This window comes from Dermacentor albipictus, chromosome 8 (assembly GCF_038994185.2).
Source record: "Dermacentor albipictus isolate Rhodes 1998 colony chromosome 8, USDA_Dalb.pri_finalv2, whole genome shotgun sequence".
In the NCBI taxonomy this organism is placed as follows: domain Eukaryota; kingdom Metazoa; phylum Arthropoda; class Arachnida; order Ixodida; family Ixodidae; genus Dermacentor; species Dermacentor albipictus.
This window is the reverse complement of record NC_091828.1, coordinates 96,378,435-96,392,457: the sequence shown is the minus strand read 5'-3', so window position 1 is coordinate 96,392,457 and position 14,023 is coordinate 96,378,435. Positions and strand designations below refer to the sequence as shown.

The following is a 14,023-nucleotide window of genomic DNA, read 5'->3' as shown; positions in this document are numbered from 1 at the left end:
TCAGTACTGTTTTGCTATTTAGTATCATACCATGGATATTGCGAAATATCGAACACTTTATTGGCAGCGGGCATTCCCAAGCTGTATTACTAAAGAAGGCGCCTTTATTCGCTGTGGTCGTTTATTGGACACGGAGTACTCCTGCGATTGAGGGGTGATGCTTAAGCGCTTTACAAATTTTATGTTCTTTGTTTCGTGCACTCCAGAGTGCTCTAGAGGTTCTAGACGTACTACGCGCTACTTTTTGAGTTTTTGGGTTTTTCCCGCCGCCGTCAGATGGTGCGTCAGTCGTTGCCATTGTGACAGTGTGTGGACTTTTTATTTTTCATAGAGTGGCTTTCGGACAATGTAGCGGCCATGGCCTTCGTTTTCGAGCGAAAACAGCGCAACGAGGAGATCACGGTAAGCCACTCTACCGACGCCGAAGGCGATCCGAGGCGCCGGGATCGTTACTGCGTCGAAGACGCGGCGACAGCCCCACGACTCGGCTCGCGTTCACGCCGCTAAGCCTAACGGTGCTCCCCCCGAGCGACACTACACTGCTGCTGGATGCGGATTTCGGACGCCGCCTCCTCCTTCCCACAGCGCCGATTTTTCCCGCATTGCTTTCGTGCGATTCGCTCGATCGCGAGGGAAACTTCAGGAACCTTGCCATTGTGTACCGCGCGACGCTAAGCGGCGGCTCGCTACGGTCGAGAAAGAACAAAAACTCCTCTGCGTTGCGTCCCTTGCCCCCCCCTCCCGGCTGGCTACCCGGATTATGTGTGCATAATCCCGCTCCAGTGATGACTCCAGCGGACGTAACGCCGGGCCCGTGGTGCGTAATGCGCGACGTCTACCCACTTCTTCAGTGCTGCCGCTAGGTAAGACCTATTTTTTCATTTAGCGTCTGCTTGCGTGCGAGTCGCTGAGAAAGAAAAAAAAATAAAATCAGGTTCGCCCGAAACGAAAGAGAATTGCGAAAGGGTGCTTTGTTTAGTCGCAAAGGGTGCTGTGGGATTTCTCGAAAACAAAACAAAAATATGAAAGCGGAACTAAGCGCTGCTATGGTATCCGTCACGTGGAGCGCGCGCAGTATTTCAAGGGAATTTCGGCCACTCCTTCGCTTAGCCGTCGCCTAGCTGTTCGGTTGTCCCAGCGTAACTTTTATTCACTCCCAAGGCCGTCGGTGTAGAACGGCGCGCAGCATGCGTAAACGTGGGGTGCGGGATTGCGCAGAAAAAAAGCAAACGCTACAGCTCCTTCACCGAATTTGACGCGCCCGACGGACCTTGTACTCGAATACCTGCGGCGTCTGACTCGAGCGCACTTTGTTACTAGCAGACGCAGCAACGTGGGATGGACCGAATCGTCGCTTGACAGACGTCGGTCCAGAAAGAAACATGAAAAGTTTGCACCGATCGGTGTTTCGCCTAGTCACAGCGAGGCCTAACTGCGGCGTTAATGTCTTTTCTTTTTGTGATCGCGCCCCCTCCCCTTTATTGAACACCCGGTTTTTGTTGCGGTCGCCGACGGTCTTCTACGTTCCCGTAGGATTTCGCGTGATGGCTTTCCAAGGGGCAGACCTTTGTGGCTGGGCGTTTCGGCACGCAACTAAAATAGATGAGCGTCTGCGCGAGTTTACGCGTGTTTGCGTTGGTGCGCAGTTTTTTGGCGTCGCGTACCTGGCAGAAGCGATGACGAATGCGGACCTTCTTGTTGCATAGCGTTGGCGCATGTGTTTGCGCCAACTTGCGCCAGACGCGCAAGTTCTTCCTCTGTTTACTCGCTAGTCGGATGGAAGAACGATCGTTTCGTTGACATTCTGTCGTCGCTGTGTGACCCGTTTTGCGTCGCGTGTGTTTTGCAGGCGATCTTAAACACCGGCGTGTTGGGCGTCGGCGATTGTTAACGCGTTTTGCTCGCACAACTAACGTAAGCATAGCTTGCCTTGCGTGCAACGGCAGCAGAAGGCAACAAATGGAAACCAACTGCTGCCGTTACTTAAAATAAGAAAGAAGTAAAAAATGTGTGCACGGTCATGTCGATTCTTGTTTTGAGCGCGTTATTTGGCCGAGCCATGCACGATCGATAACGTTGCCGTTTATTAAATGAACATAAGCGACGTCTGTTACTTTTGCATGCGACAGTACAGCAGAACTTTCAGCCGAGCGCTGAGGCAAAGTGCTGCCTGTTCTGCAGCGCCGTTTGGAATTCCGTGCTTATCGCATTTCGTAACACGTAGCTCCATGTCTACGTAGAAAAGGCCTTGAAAATAACATCACGTGACATTGCGTACATGTAGGCGCATTTACGCGCCGATATGCTCGTACCCCCTTATTAAGACTCGGTGAACGTAGTTGGTTAGATAAAACAACGCGAAAGACACGTACAGGGATGAAAGCTACGCAATTGAACATGTTCGTCCAAGTTTAGAGATAGCGTGTACACGTGCTTTTAACGTTTTCATCCATATCACAACTTTTGAATGTAATCTTCAAAGTTCATGCAATGCTTGAGGAGTGGGTTTACTAAGAGCTCAATGTTTAGGGGGAAAAAGAACACAAAAACAACTACGTGTCAAGCTAGCACGCTGCCTTGCTATCGGACCTGTGTATGTGTGCTTGTGTGTATGGGACACGGGCCTTATCTAATGCTCTCACACTTGTCAGATAAAAAGGACATTGTTAACGGCATAATCAGCAGGTTGGTTCAGCTCCGATTCCAAAAAAGGGTGGCCTTCCTGCTTTCCGCTCTCTCTCTCTATCTAGTTGTTGTAGTGTCCCAGTTTATTACAGAGCCAGTAAATAACTATTACAGCGGTATGTTTGTACCATGCCAAGGTTGCTGAAAGTAAATCATTGGTGTGAATGAAGCTGCAACAGCTTGCACATAAATGACGCTATTAATGTTGTGCCACTAGAGAAGCATGCTAGGCTTTATAAATGAAGAACACACACTTATTTAAAGTAGTACAGCCTGTGGAATAATGAAACTGCAATGCATTATTTACCAGAGCTCAAGTATTCACTGTAATCAAAGTGTAGCGTAATCGTTACTTAGCCTTTTGGACTAAGATCGATTTGTAAAGTAGCAATAGTTTGATTTTGTTTCTGTGTTGTTATTGTCTTGAAAAGTTTTATTAGCGGTGAGCAATGTTCGTCAGAACTTCGAGAAAGCAGAGCACTTCTAAAGTGTTTTTTACGTATGTCAATGACTGATGTTCTTGCTTGCATTAAAGTTGGCAGTAAGGAGTGTCACATTTGAACGAGATGAAATTGATTGGTCTTTCAGAAGCTGTAGCACTGACAGTTTCGATGATGCTGCCTGCGTAGTACACGCTTAATTAATATTCTTTCTTCAAACTTACTACAAGTCATTTCGGTGAAAGACACATTCCTGCTAATAAGAAGTCTGTATAGATGTTGCACATGGATTTAAAATTTGCTTAGAAACATATCAAATCTCTGTCTAGTGTTGCAAAGATGTACAGATTTTACAGTGTTGCAGTATGCTTGACATTTAGTTTACTACTGCCTTCACTCTCTTTAATCAATTCAGTAGATACTCAATAATTAACTGTTCATCAGTGCCTTTTTTATAGTTTCTTGAGTATAATGCGTCTGCCTAAACAGCTACATTTGACAAAGCATGCCGTTATGTGTTTGTAGAAATAAGAAACATTTTTGATGCACAACCTTCTTGTTTTTTTTTGCCATAAAATGTTTGTGTTATGATGAGCACTTAACTGAATGAATAATACAGTGCCCGAGGCACTCCCATTGTGTTTAATAGCCTTAGAAGGCTTTGTAAAACTCTGTGCTTTCTACACATCAAATTTCAATATAAGTTACTTGAGTGATTTGTGGTTTTCTGCCACCTGTGTCTTGCACAGACCTGTCGGTCATGTTACAGCAAGACAGAAATTGTGCTTCTAAGTGTTCGAGGTACTGTGTACCATTTTTCAAGGACCTTCTATTTTGCAGTGCTATAGAAAGCCTACCATTCGAAGTGTCTCAATGTACAGTGGTTTCTTTGGAAAGTGAGTAGAAATTCCTATAACTTAATTTTTCAATTTCTGTGGTCTCTTAAAAAATTATGTATGGATGGCGGCAACACTGATTACTGGACACGTTAGCAATCTCTGAGGCCATGCATCAATGCAGCACTCCGTTCACTGTTACGCCATTTGATTGTACCAGACGGCAGCACTTTTCAACGCATGCTAGCTGTAAACTAAAGAAATAAGTCTCACGCAAACAGAAGTCAGCAGCAGAGCATAAAGTACAATTTCAGGCAATACAATATTGTATACTATTGTATAGAAGCAAAATAACTCTCCCTGTGTGGCTTTCTGTTTATGTGATGGTACACGGATCGGTTTCACCGTTTCCCATCGAGCGGCGACACATGTCATTCTTGCACAGCTTTCAGAGCCAAATTCGAAATATATTTCCTTATTTATGGGAAGCAAGCATGCTCTTTTCCGTCAGTATGACACACAATGTTCTCATACCCACCACAATCTAAAGACATGTTCCAAGCAGGGGACAGTCCCTTTAAGAAACTCTGGAGGAGCAGGGAATCAGAAGGAGCCTTTGTTTTATGCCAGTGCTTTGCCCAGAAAACATGTACAGTGTAGTCTACTGTTAAAGGGAACATTATAATGTGTAGCTCTCACTTTCCCGGTGCTCTAGCTGCAACTGCCAGCTGAAGTAATGTAAGTGCACTGTGTAGGCATGTGTAGATGATGCCAGTGCCACCAAGCCGCAAGTCATCTGTTGCAAAGCACAGAGAGTGTACACTTGGGAGGGGGTAAAATTTGTGTGTTGTGCACTCATGTGTTCCCTTTGAAAGTAGATCGTAATGTGTTGCAAGGCAAGCCCTCCTGTTAGCGCAGGATATGTGATAGTTTGGCTTTTTCATTTAATTGCTCTCTCCGTGTTTCTTTAACCTCCTAACCCTTTAACTGCTGGGCAGGATTGTATTCATCTGGCAGCCCACGCACACCCCCTGGCAGTGGCCAAGACAATTTGAGGATGTGAAGCATGGGCAGACTGGTGCCACCTATTTACTCTGAAGTTGTTTGAAAGCTGAAATTTTATGGCAGGCTTTGATTTTATACAATTATTGGCAGAACAAAGCAGCTGTAGGGGTAGCTTGCATCTCTTGTTTTCTGAAATGTCAGGTGGTGCCAAGAAGCCCGTGCATTTTTTGAACAATACAGTATTTCAAGAATGGTTTGTCTTCAAGAGACAATGGCAGCGGCAGTGAGGCCATGTTGCCTGAGGAACACTAAATCCCATATTCAGAAATACATTTTAACTTCAAATCCATACTTCAAGGTGCAGTGGCCTTGCTTGTTGAGGCTCGAGCTGGTTGCCTAAGAACAAAAGCATACAGGAGCAAATATTCGCGACATGATGAGGCACGCGTATGCTGCTGCAAAAATCCGGAGACTACTCCGCACATTTTAATGCAGTGCGAAGGGATTAACCCAGTGAGACCCGTAGGTAATGTACACCTTCCAGAAACCCTTGGACTTGAGAGGAAGCTTCAGCTCGGGTGCTCCTATCGAAATACATGTAAAAGAATTCGTTTTGCTCGGCAAGCACTGCACCAAATTTGACAAGGTTTGTTGAACTTTAAAAAAAAAAACTTTAAATCTAGTGACTGTTGGTTTGCAATTTTTTATTTAAATCATCAATTTTTATTAAAAGCTGGCAAAAATCGGAAATGTTGAGAAAACTAAACTGTAAAGTTTACTCAGCAAGGAAAAACGATATCACGATTCTGTGAATAGCATCTGATAGTACATCTAAAGCAGACAGAATTTATATGTTACACATGAATCTCAAAAAATTTAGTAGTAATATGGAAGTGCAGCTTTTGCAGAACCCATGTACAAGCGTAACAAATTCATGCAAGATATTAATTGACATGTCGAATTTGCCCGCTTTGAATGATCTAATAGATGCCGTTTACAGAACTAGGATATCTGTTCTTGATGCAGAGCTATTAATTTGTAAACTTTGTGCATTTATATTTTTCAAACTTTCAAACTTTTGAAAATTCTTTTCACGAAATTCAGGCCCTAAATCGAAATTCCACTTCCAACAGTCACTATAATTTAACTTTTTCACTCAAGTGCAACAAATTTCATTAAAATCGGTCCAGGGAGTTATCTCAGAAAAGCGTCTTTGCGTTTTACATGCATTTGAATAGGCCGCATTGGAGTTGGGCCCGAGCTAAAGCTTCCTCTTAAAAGTGGACGGAAGCATCAACTGGTCAGCAGTAAAGATAAGCAAGAGACATTTAATGTATTAGTGGAAATAAAGCATGAAAAAATATTGGTACAACCAGATCCGTTATACGCATAGGTGCGGTACAAGGTAGATAGAGAAGTGTCGAGGAAGAAATAAAATGTTAAGGAGATGTATGCAAAAATCCTAGGATAAAGATCATGTATAGCACACCTGATTAACTCAAAGAGGCTGGGTGCTTGTTTATCACTGCCCTGTTTCAAAGAGGATACCATTAAATTATCATCATCAGCAGCTTGACTTGATCTAAATGATGCCTGGTGTGAACGCGGCAACGACGATCATTGCATTTCCTTTGGCCCGTTCCCGACAGGCGTCATCTAGGCCAAGTCAAGCATGAGCTTCAGGTTAAGATGCATTTCTGAATATGAGGGTAATTATGTGAAAAGTCACTTCAGCTCTCAAACTGTGCAGAAACTCGAGAACTGATTCAAAAGACTTCGATGTTGATTAAGAGGGGTCTTCAAGGGATGATGACGACGAAGAGGCCATGTTGCCCAAGTAACACCATTTATCGTAACTAAAATAATTAATTAGCTTAAATGTTAATTTTAGGTTTAATCTTCCGATTAAAAAATTTATAAAATGTCAAGCAAGATGTTGCCACTAGAAAGGATCTGCATTTAAAGCTTGCTATTGTATTTTATTACCCCGACAGAAAGTGAATTCATTGCATCTCGGAAAAACACCTGGTGCCCCAAGGGTTATTGGGCAATCAATTTAGAACAAAAACATAATTTCGCAGTTTGGTACCCCAGGTCGAAATTTGTGGGCCTGCTAGAAAAAACCTGAAATGGTGTGTTTAACAAGACAATAATTAAAAACACGGACCTTTTAATTTATTTGTATATATAATGTATTTGTTCACGCTTTCTCATTGTATGTCCTTTGATGTAGCATTCAAACTTTGTGGCATCTGATAAAGGAGTTGCTATTGCAGAGTTTGGATTGTTTGTGTCTCAAAACACCATACAACAAGCTTTCTAACTTTGTGCGCAAATGACTGCAATTTGCGCACCTGAATGGATGTAGCCACGCAAGTTTCTTAAAAGTACTTATACAGCTTCTTTGGAAACTCCATAGACAGAGCATTGTTTCCTAATTTTGACATGGTGACATGCAATTCCTGGACAGCTTACACGTGACCACATGCTCCAACTTTCTCTCAGTTAAAAATTTTTGTCTGATTTAGAAACTCTGAAACTACGTTGCTGAATTGTGAAAACAGGCTAGAACTGGTTAATCGCTCAAGGGCAAAATATTTTTTAGAGATAGCAAAATTTTTATTTTATTTCACGTGCTTTAACATCATAGATAAAACGCATAAATGTCTGTAGATAATGTGAAAATTTCAACTCAGTAAAAGCGATGACAATATAATTTCTATTGCCGTAGGCTTGTTTATGCCAGAAAAGTGACCATTGGGTGCCCATGTCAAGCTGTGGTTGTCAAGATCACTTAAGGGTTAATGCAAGTCCCCGTGTTGCAAGCACCCCATGGTCTACCGAGTTTCGAAGTGGCATGATATTTGGGGTCTAAGAATTCATCTGCATAAAATTGCTCACATACTTTTCTTCAAGTGAAGGGCCTCACATGGTTGTGTCAACTGGTTTTCCATGACACTGTGATATTGATAGACTACACCACAGTGAAAGCATGCACATATATAGTTAGTTTCTAGCACCATAAATTCAAAAAACGTTTCTTTGGTTGCGGTGGAAATGCTGCCTCAGTATAATGTCACATCAGGCCTTGTATGTGCTAGTGTATTGCGGGCCCTGCAACATAGATGGAACAGAAATTGTGTACACAAAATGTGGCAAATATTTAAAAGCAATATCAGTGTGTTGAGCGCAACAAATAAGCTAAAAGAATGAGAAGAACCATGTAGCTTTCTTTTTTTTTTTTTGAAGCCACTTGAAGCCAACAGACATTGAAGTCAAGGAAAGCATTTGGATTCTTAGTTGCTGTTGTTTCTTAATTGGAATGCACATATGATATAGTAAAGGGAAGCAAATGTGGACAAAAAAGACTGGTGGTTGCCACTCTAGCTCACACTCCCAGGGCTAGATGTAATACCTATATGCAAATACCCATGAAAGTGGACGAGAGAACGATGCCGTGGCATCTCAATTAGAGCGTTGCATGCGTAATGCAAAAGATGTGGATTCAATTCCCAACTGGTGGAAATATTTTTTTTGTCCTGTTTTATTTTGTCCGCTTCTAAGTAATGATGGAACAGAGGCACTGTCTTCTGGAATTAAACGCATAATGAAAGTGCCTCATTCTTGCTGAATGTACGGTGATATTGAATTTGTATTCTATTTGAGCCACAGGTCTCAATATGAAGGTAATTATATGAAAAGTCACTGCACCTCGCAAACTGTGCAGAAACTCGAGGACTGATTCAAAAGACTTCGATGGTGATTAAGAGGGGGGCCTTCAAGGGACAATGAGTGGATTAGCGGATACTCACTCGCTTTCACCAGTACTTTCGCAGGCTATGTAGTACTCATTCGTGCACGTTCGCTAGTAGTTGACACTCACCTGTGTTCCTACTTGTGCGCCAACACTTTGTCGCATTCAGAGTCACTTGCATTCGCACTAATTTGCACTCACTCTCTCACATGCATGCATCCACTCACACTCACTGTCAGTCGGCTGCTTTCCTGCTCAACAACCACTGGAAAGCACCAACACTGACTTTTGTTTGTACTCAACAGCCACTACATCACTCGCTGACGCTTGACGTCACGATTGTGGAGCAAGTGGGAGTGGGTCTACTCATCAGTGAGTGTGCCCGACCTATGGTGTGAGCATTTGCTGTTTGTTGTTGTTTAATGCTTGCAGCTGGTTAACTAGGTGGATGGGCAGCAATAATTAGAAAATGCGTGGAATGCACACTTTTGCAACCGACAACTGTCTGTTTCAATTCCCACCAACTCGGCCTGAAATATCCAGCAGGGTCCTAAAATGAATTTGTTGGCAGTAGGCTGAGCTTGTCTTTGTCCAGTCTAGTCCCATTCCTCATGCAGTTTCAGAGAAGTCATAAATGTCTAGGCACCTTAGTTGCATGCTGCTAAAGAAAGCCCATTTCTCTGTATTGGTATTTTATGCTGCCAGCAGCATTGTCGCATTAGAGTGGGTGTGGTTATTGAGCAAGCATACACAGGAGGCATTCTTCCATGCTCTAAGCCACGGTGACCCCAAAGGATGCTCCAGTTTTATTTTCTTTGCAAGATTAATGTGTTCCTTCATTGGAGCTCACAACTTCTGTGTCATTAATAGAACACATGATTTCACAGTTTATCCTTTAAGGATATTGCAACAATGTCCGAATTTTAGGAGGTATGTCTAGTCCTGCGTGTAATTCCTTCAAATGCTGTATTTGGCTTTACATGTGTTGAAACATACTTAGAAGAAGTAAGTTTTGCATGCTGGCATTTGCAAAGCTAAGACCTTTTTCTTTGGTGGAGCTCACAATTTCTGTATTGTTAATAAGACACCATGTTGCAGATTTCATCCTTTGAATGGTATTGTTGCGTATGAAGCGTGTTTAATTACATATGGTTTTGTAATCTCCAAATATTGGGCAAAATGGGCGTCATGTTCTGCTTTTGGTATTGTCATTTAATTGATCGCAGCCATTGTGCTGACCTTTCATTTGTTGCTTGGTTATGTGGTGCCACATTGAATCCATCTTTAATTCCTGCCCTTCTCATGCAGCGCTGTGTATTTTGGACAGAATGTGAGCTTTCGTTTCCTTGTTGCTCAATTCGTCACTCCACATTTTGGATTGAGAGGTACTTAGTGTTCTGTTTAATATCTGAAACAAGGTACTATTTTCTTATTCAAAACACAAGTTTTATTTCAATACTTTACTGTTCTTGCACTCCTTGAGCTTGGAGGATGCAGTGCCAAACCACATATGCAGTTGCCGCTGAAGCTAGATAATCTAAAATACCTTTAGCATAGCAGAGGCATGACTAATGCAGCCGTACTCAGAAATGCCAGACTAAGTATGATGAGCAGTGCTGGTGGTGGCATTTCGTGACGTTTCAGTCAACCATACCACGCAAAGAACTGTCTATAGTGGGCTGCGGAAATGAAATATGAAAGCTTTGCCGAGGACACGTCTACACCAGTACGAGGCAGAACACAGTTAGTGGCCTCTATAAAAATTTCTTGTTTTGGTTGGGCGCACTGTCATGCAGTGTTGCCGTTCTTTCTGCCCTCGTCTACTCTTCCATGCCAGCATGTCCTTTCCCGATACTCCGATAAACTTAAACATGCGCCCGCTGTGCTAAAGCTCTCTTGGCGGAATGCAGTAGTGGAGAGCCAACTCCCTCCCATCTGCACCTCCGCTGTCCCCCCTTCCCCCCCCCCCCTGCCCCTTTATACCCTTGCACGCTCTGTCCGCGAAGCCCGACTGCAAACGTAATGGCGCATGTCTCTTGCGTGCCGACCTGTCCAGCCGTCCGACACTTTTCCAACGGCGGCAGCGCTGTCGCGTCGAATGTGCCCCCAGCCTTGTCCCCCCCCCCCCCCCCCCCGACACTCCCGCGTTCCCCGCCCATCCCCGGGGCGATTCTTCCCGAGCCATTCATTCCGCGCGGTTCTCGCCGGGGGTGTTCTGTCCGGTCTGTCTCAGTTCATCCTCGTTTCGGCGAGCCGCGTTCGCTTTACCATTCCGTTAGTTCTCTGTCCGCCGGCAGAGGGAGCCACCCTCGCCTCCCCTCCGCGTCGGTGTGCGGTGGTCTTGACTGCGCGCTCTGACGTGGTCGTTGCGCGCACACGCTCGTCTCTCTCTCTCCCTCTCTCTCTATCACGTCTCATTGTCTCTCTCTCTATCGTCTCTTTGTCTCTCTCTCTCTCTCTCTGCTTCCTTCCCATTGTCTCTCAGCGCCGTGTTTAGTGCCGTCGCTCTGGCACTGCGTTGGTCGCCGTGAGCCCGCGCGTGGCGCTAATCTCCTTAGTTTGGCGCGGGTTTCGATGCAGCCCAGCTCCTTTTTCTTTTTTTTTTCTACTCCGCCTTTCTTGCCGTGCCCGAGGGGGCGGGGAAGTATCCGAGAGCCAGTGTCGGTTCCTCGCGAAACGAGAAAAAGAACAAGGTACTATCGGTCGGCGAAAGGGGCTGTCCGCTTTTTTTGCGCGACAACAGAGGCCACCGCTAAAGGGATGATGCGCCTTGCTAGCGTTCAACGCTGTTAAATGACCTTGCTGTCTGCGTTGAAATGAAAATTTTAGAGAAGCATCTCGGCGAGAGATTTCCTGAACGCGAGAACTTGCGTTTTATTCTGTAGTAGCAGTGGCAGTAGTTGTAGTAGGTTTTTCTTGCATACGGTGCACAAGAAAAGGAACAGAAGCTGAAGGAGCTTTACGCGTCTGACAAAAGCCTTCTGCACCCGTTGTTCTCAACAGATACAAATGTCACACAAAACACATCTGACGCCTCGTAGAACAATATGAGTGATAACACAGGGATATTTTGCTCTTACAAAAATGGCTAATAGCACACCTCTCATTCAGTAGTAAAGAGGAGGAGAACGAAAAATAGACCATGCATTCGGTGCCTATGCGTGGCAATAATGATATAACTTCAATATAAGCTGTAAACAGTGGTGTTCAGTGTTCATGAATCATTTGTTTCTCGTTAATTAGCTCGATTATTAAATACTTTAGGCTTGCAAGCTACATGATGGATCGTTCCAAATTTTTTCTACATTTTCTTATGTTTAAATGCTAGTTCAGCGCACTAAAAAAGGCACGGGGACAGGGTGGTGGAAGATGTCGAGAAAGTCACCGTACAAGGCGAAATTAGGATCGTCGAAGAAAGGACTGTTCTCCCAATCGTTTGACAGCATTTCCTTGCGAGAAACCAGGGAACACACACACACGCAGTTCACTAAGCGTCAATCGATAAACGCATAGTAAATTAGCATCCAGCGGGGCGCACCGCTGCTCTAATTTCCGCTCGAAAGCAGCGCCGTTGTGCGGACCGTTCTTATTCGTTGTCGAGACTACCGGTAGCAGCGCATTGTGAAGGAGTTTGTCAAAGGGATGGAGGGGCGTTGAGGTGAGTGGCCATTGGTATCGGCGCGCTGGCCGCATACCAAAGAAGTCTCAAACGCACGCAGCAGTTACGTCTATTCAAAACTTGGGGAAAATAACAGCGCGAAGACGGGAGATAGAGAACCAAGCACAATAAGGCCGGCGTTTATCTTATTGCATCTTTTCCTGCACTTAGCGTGGTCCTAGCGTAGTCCCGCGTCTCTTCCTTAATCCCTGCCCTGTTACGCTAGTAATCGTGCCGCCTTATGCTCGTTACCAACTAACCCAGCTTTCTGCCTTAACTTGCACTTCGCCCTTTCTGGTTCTTGACCTCTTCTGTGTCCCGTATTCTTCGCGCCATGTCCCCCCCCCCCCCCCCCCACACACACGCACACAATAAGTCACGTACTTTTCCAAGCCGTTCCGCGGAGTGGACACAAACCTTGCATTATTGAAAGCGTTCCTATTTCCTCACTTATTTCCATCGCATTTTCTGTCCCCCCTATCCCCATGGTGGTCTCCTCTAACGTGGCCACTGATAAACGGCGTCGCCTTCCCGCATCTGACTCAGCGTTGTCGTCAAGGGGTCGTTGTTGCTTATGGGTTTGTCTTCTCCCGCGCATGCACCTTCCGCGTCCCCATTTCCCCCTTTTCAGATGGGAACAGGGAAAGCGGGAAAGAAAGCAGCGGCGATAGGGAAGCGGGCGTACGCTGGCGCAGTGCATCGTGTGAGCGCGCCAGCGCCGTAATCCCTTCGGAACTCGCAGCTCCACTACTCTCCCCCGCCCCTCTCCCCCTTCCCGCGGTCCCTTCTCGTCGTGCGATCCGAACTGTACTCCCTCGCGTCTTAACAGTTCCGTGCATTGCAGCCCTGGTGTCAGCCAATCGAGTAACGAGAGCCGGTTGTGTGGGTTCCAGGGGGGGAAGGACGAAGAGGAAAGGGGAAGACGAATTGTACGCTACTATTCCCTCCGTTATGAAACCGATGAAACTACCGTTGAACGTCAGCGACCGTCGCGCGGTGGGGCGATCGAAATCGGACAGTGGAGGAATCCCTTTCGGTTCTTCTCTGGTTGGCTGACGCGGCTCGCAGCTTTGACCGCACTGCGCGGAATTGCTGCGGTGCAGTTCGGCGGGGGCTGTGGCTGCGCTGTGCTGCGGGCGTACGCGTAGCGCGGGGCGCTCGCCGCTCTGCGGAGAGGCGCGCGCACCTCGGGGCGTCGTCGTCGTCCATTGTCAGCGAAGATGCGGTCCTGTTTTTTATGTTTTTCTTTTTTTCACAGAAGGCGCGCGAACTGTTGACGACGAGGCTCCACACGGGGAGGAGACGAGCGCGTGCTCGTCGGAATATGTTCTCGGAAGAGATTCGTTGTCGTAGTTAGTATTGTCGTAGCAGACGACAAACACGAGCGAAAGTGTTTTCTTACCTTGTTGTCTGTCGTCGTCTGTTGCTGCTGTAACAGCAGACGACAAACACGAGCGAAAGTGTTTTCTTACCTTGTTGTCTGTCGTCGTCTGTTGCTGCTGTAACAGCAGACGACAAACACGAGTGCCAGTTGACCAAGCAGACGCGCATTCATCTCAGGTGAAGTGTTGGACTGACTGGGCTTAACGGCTCGGGCTAGTTGGTAATCCGTTTAGTTGACTTGCCCTAAATTTTTGAAACCGAT

The 14,023-nt window shown here is 45.5% G+C and overlaps 1 protein-coding gene across 1 annotated transcript in view; it reads left to right on the top strand.

Annotated features, from left to right (window-relative positions):
- Positions 1-263: 263 nt before the first annotated feature.
- The window catches only part of LOC135912902 (retinoic acid-induced protein 1-like), a 66,839-nt gene continuing 53,079 nt past the window's right edge, over positions 264-14,023 (top strand). The window contains exon 1 of the mRNA XM_065445499.1: positions 264-863. The gene's annotated coding sequence lies outside the window, so the exon portion shown is untranslated. The remainder of the gene's footprint in view (positions 864-14,023) is intronic.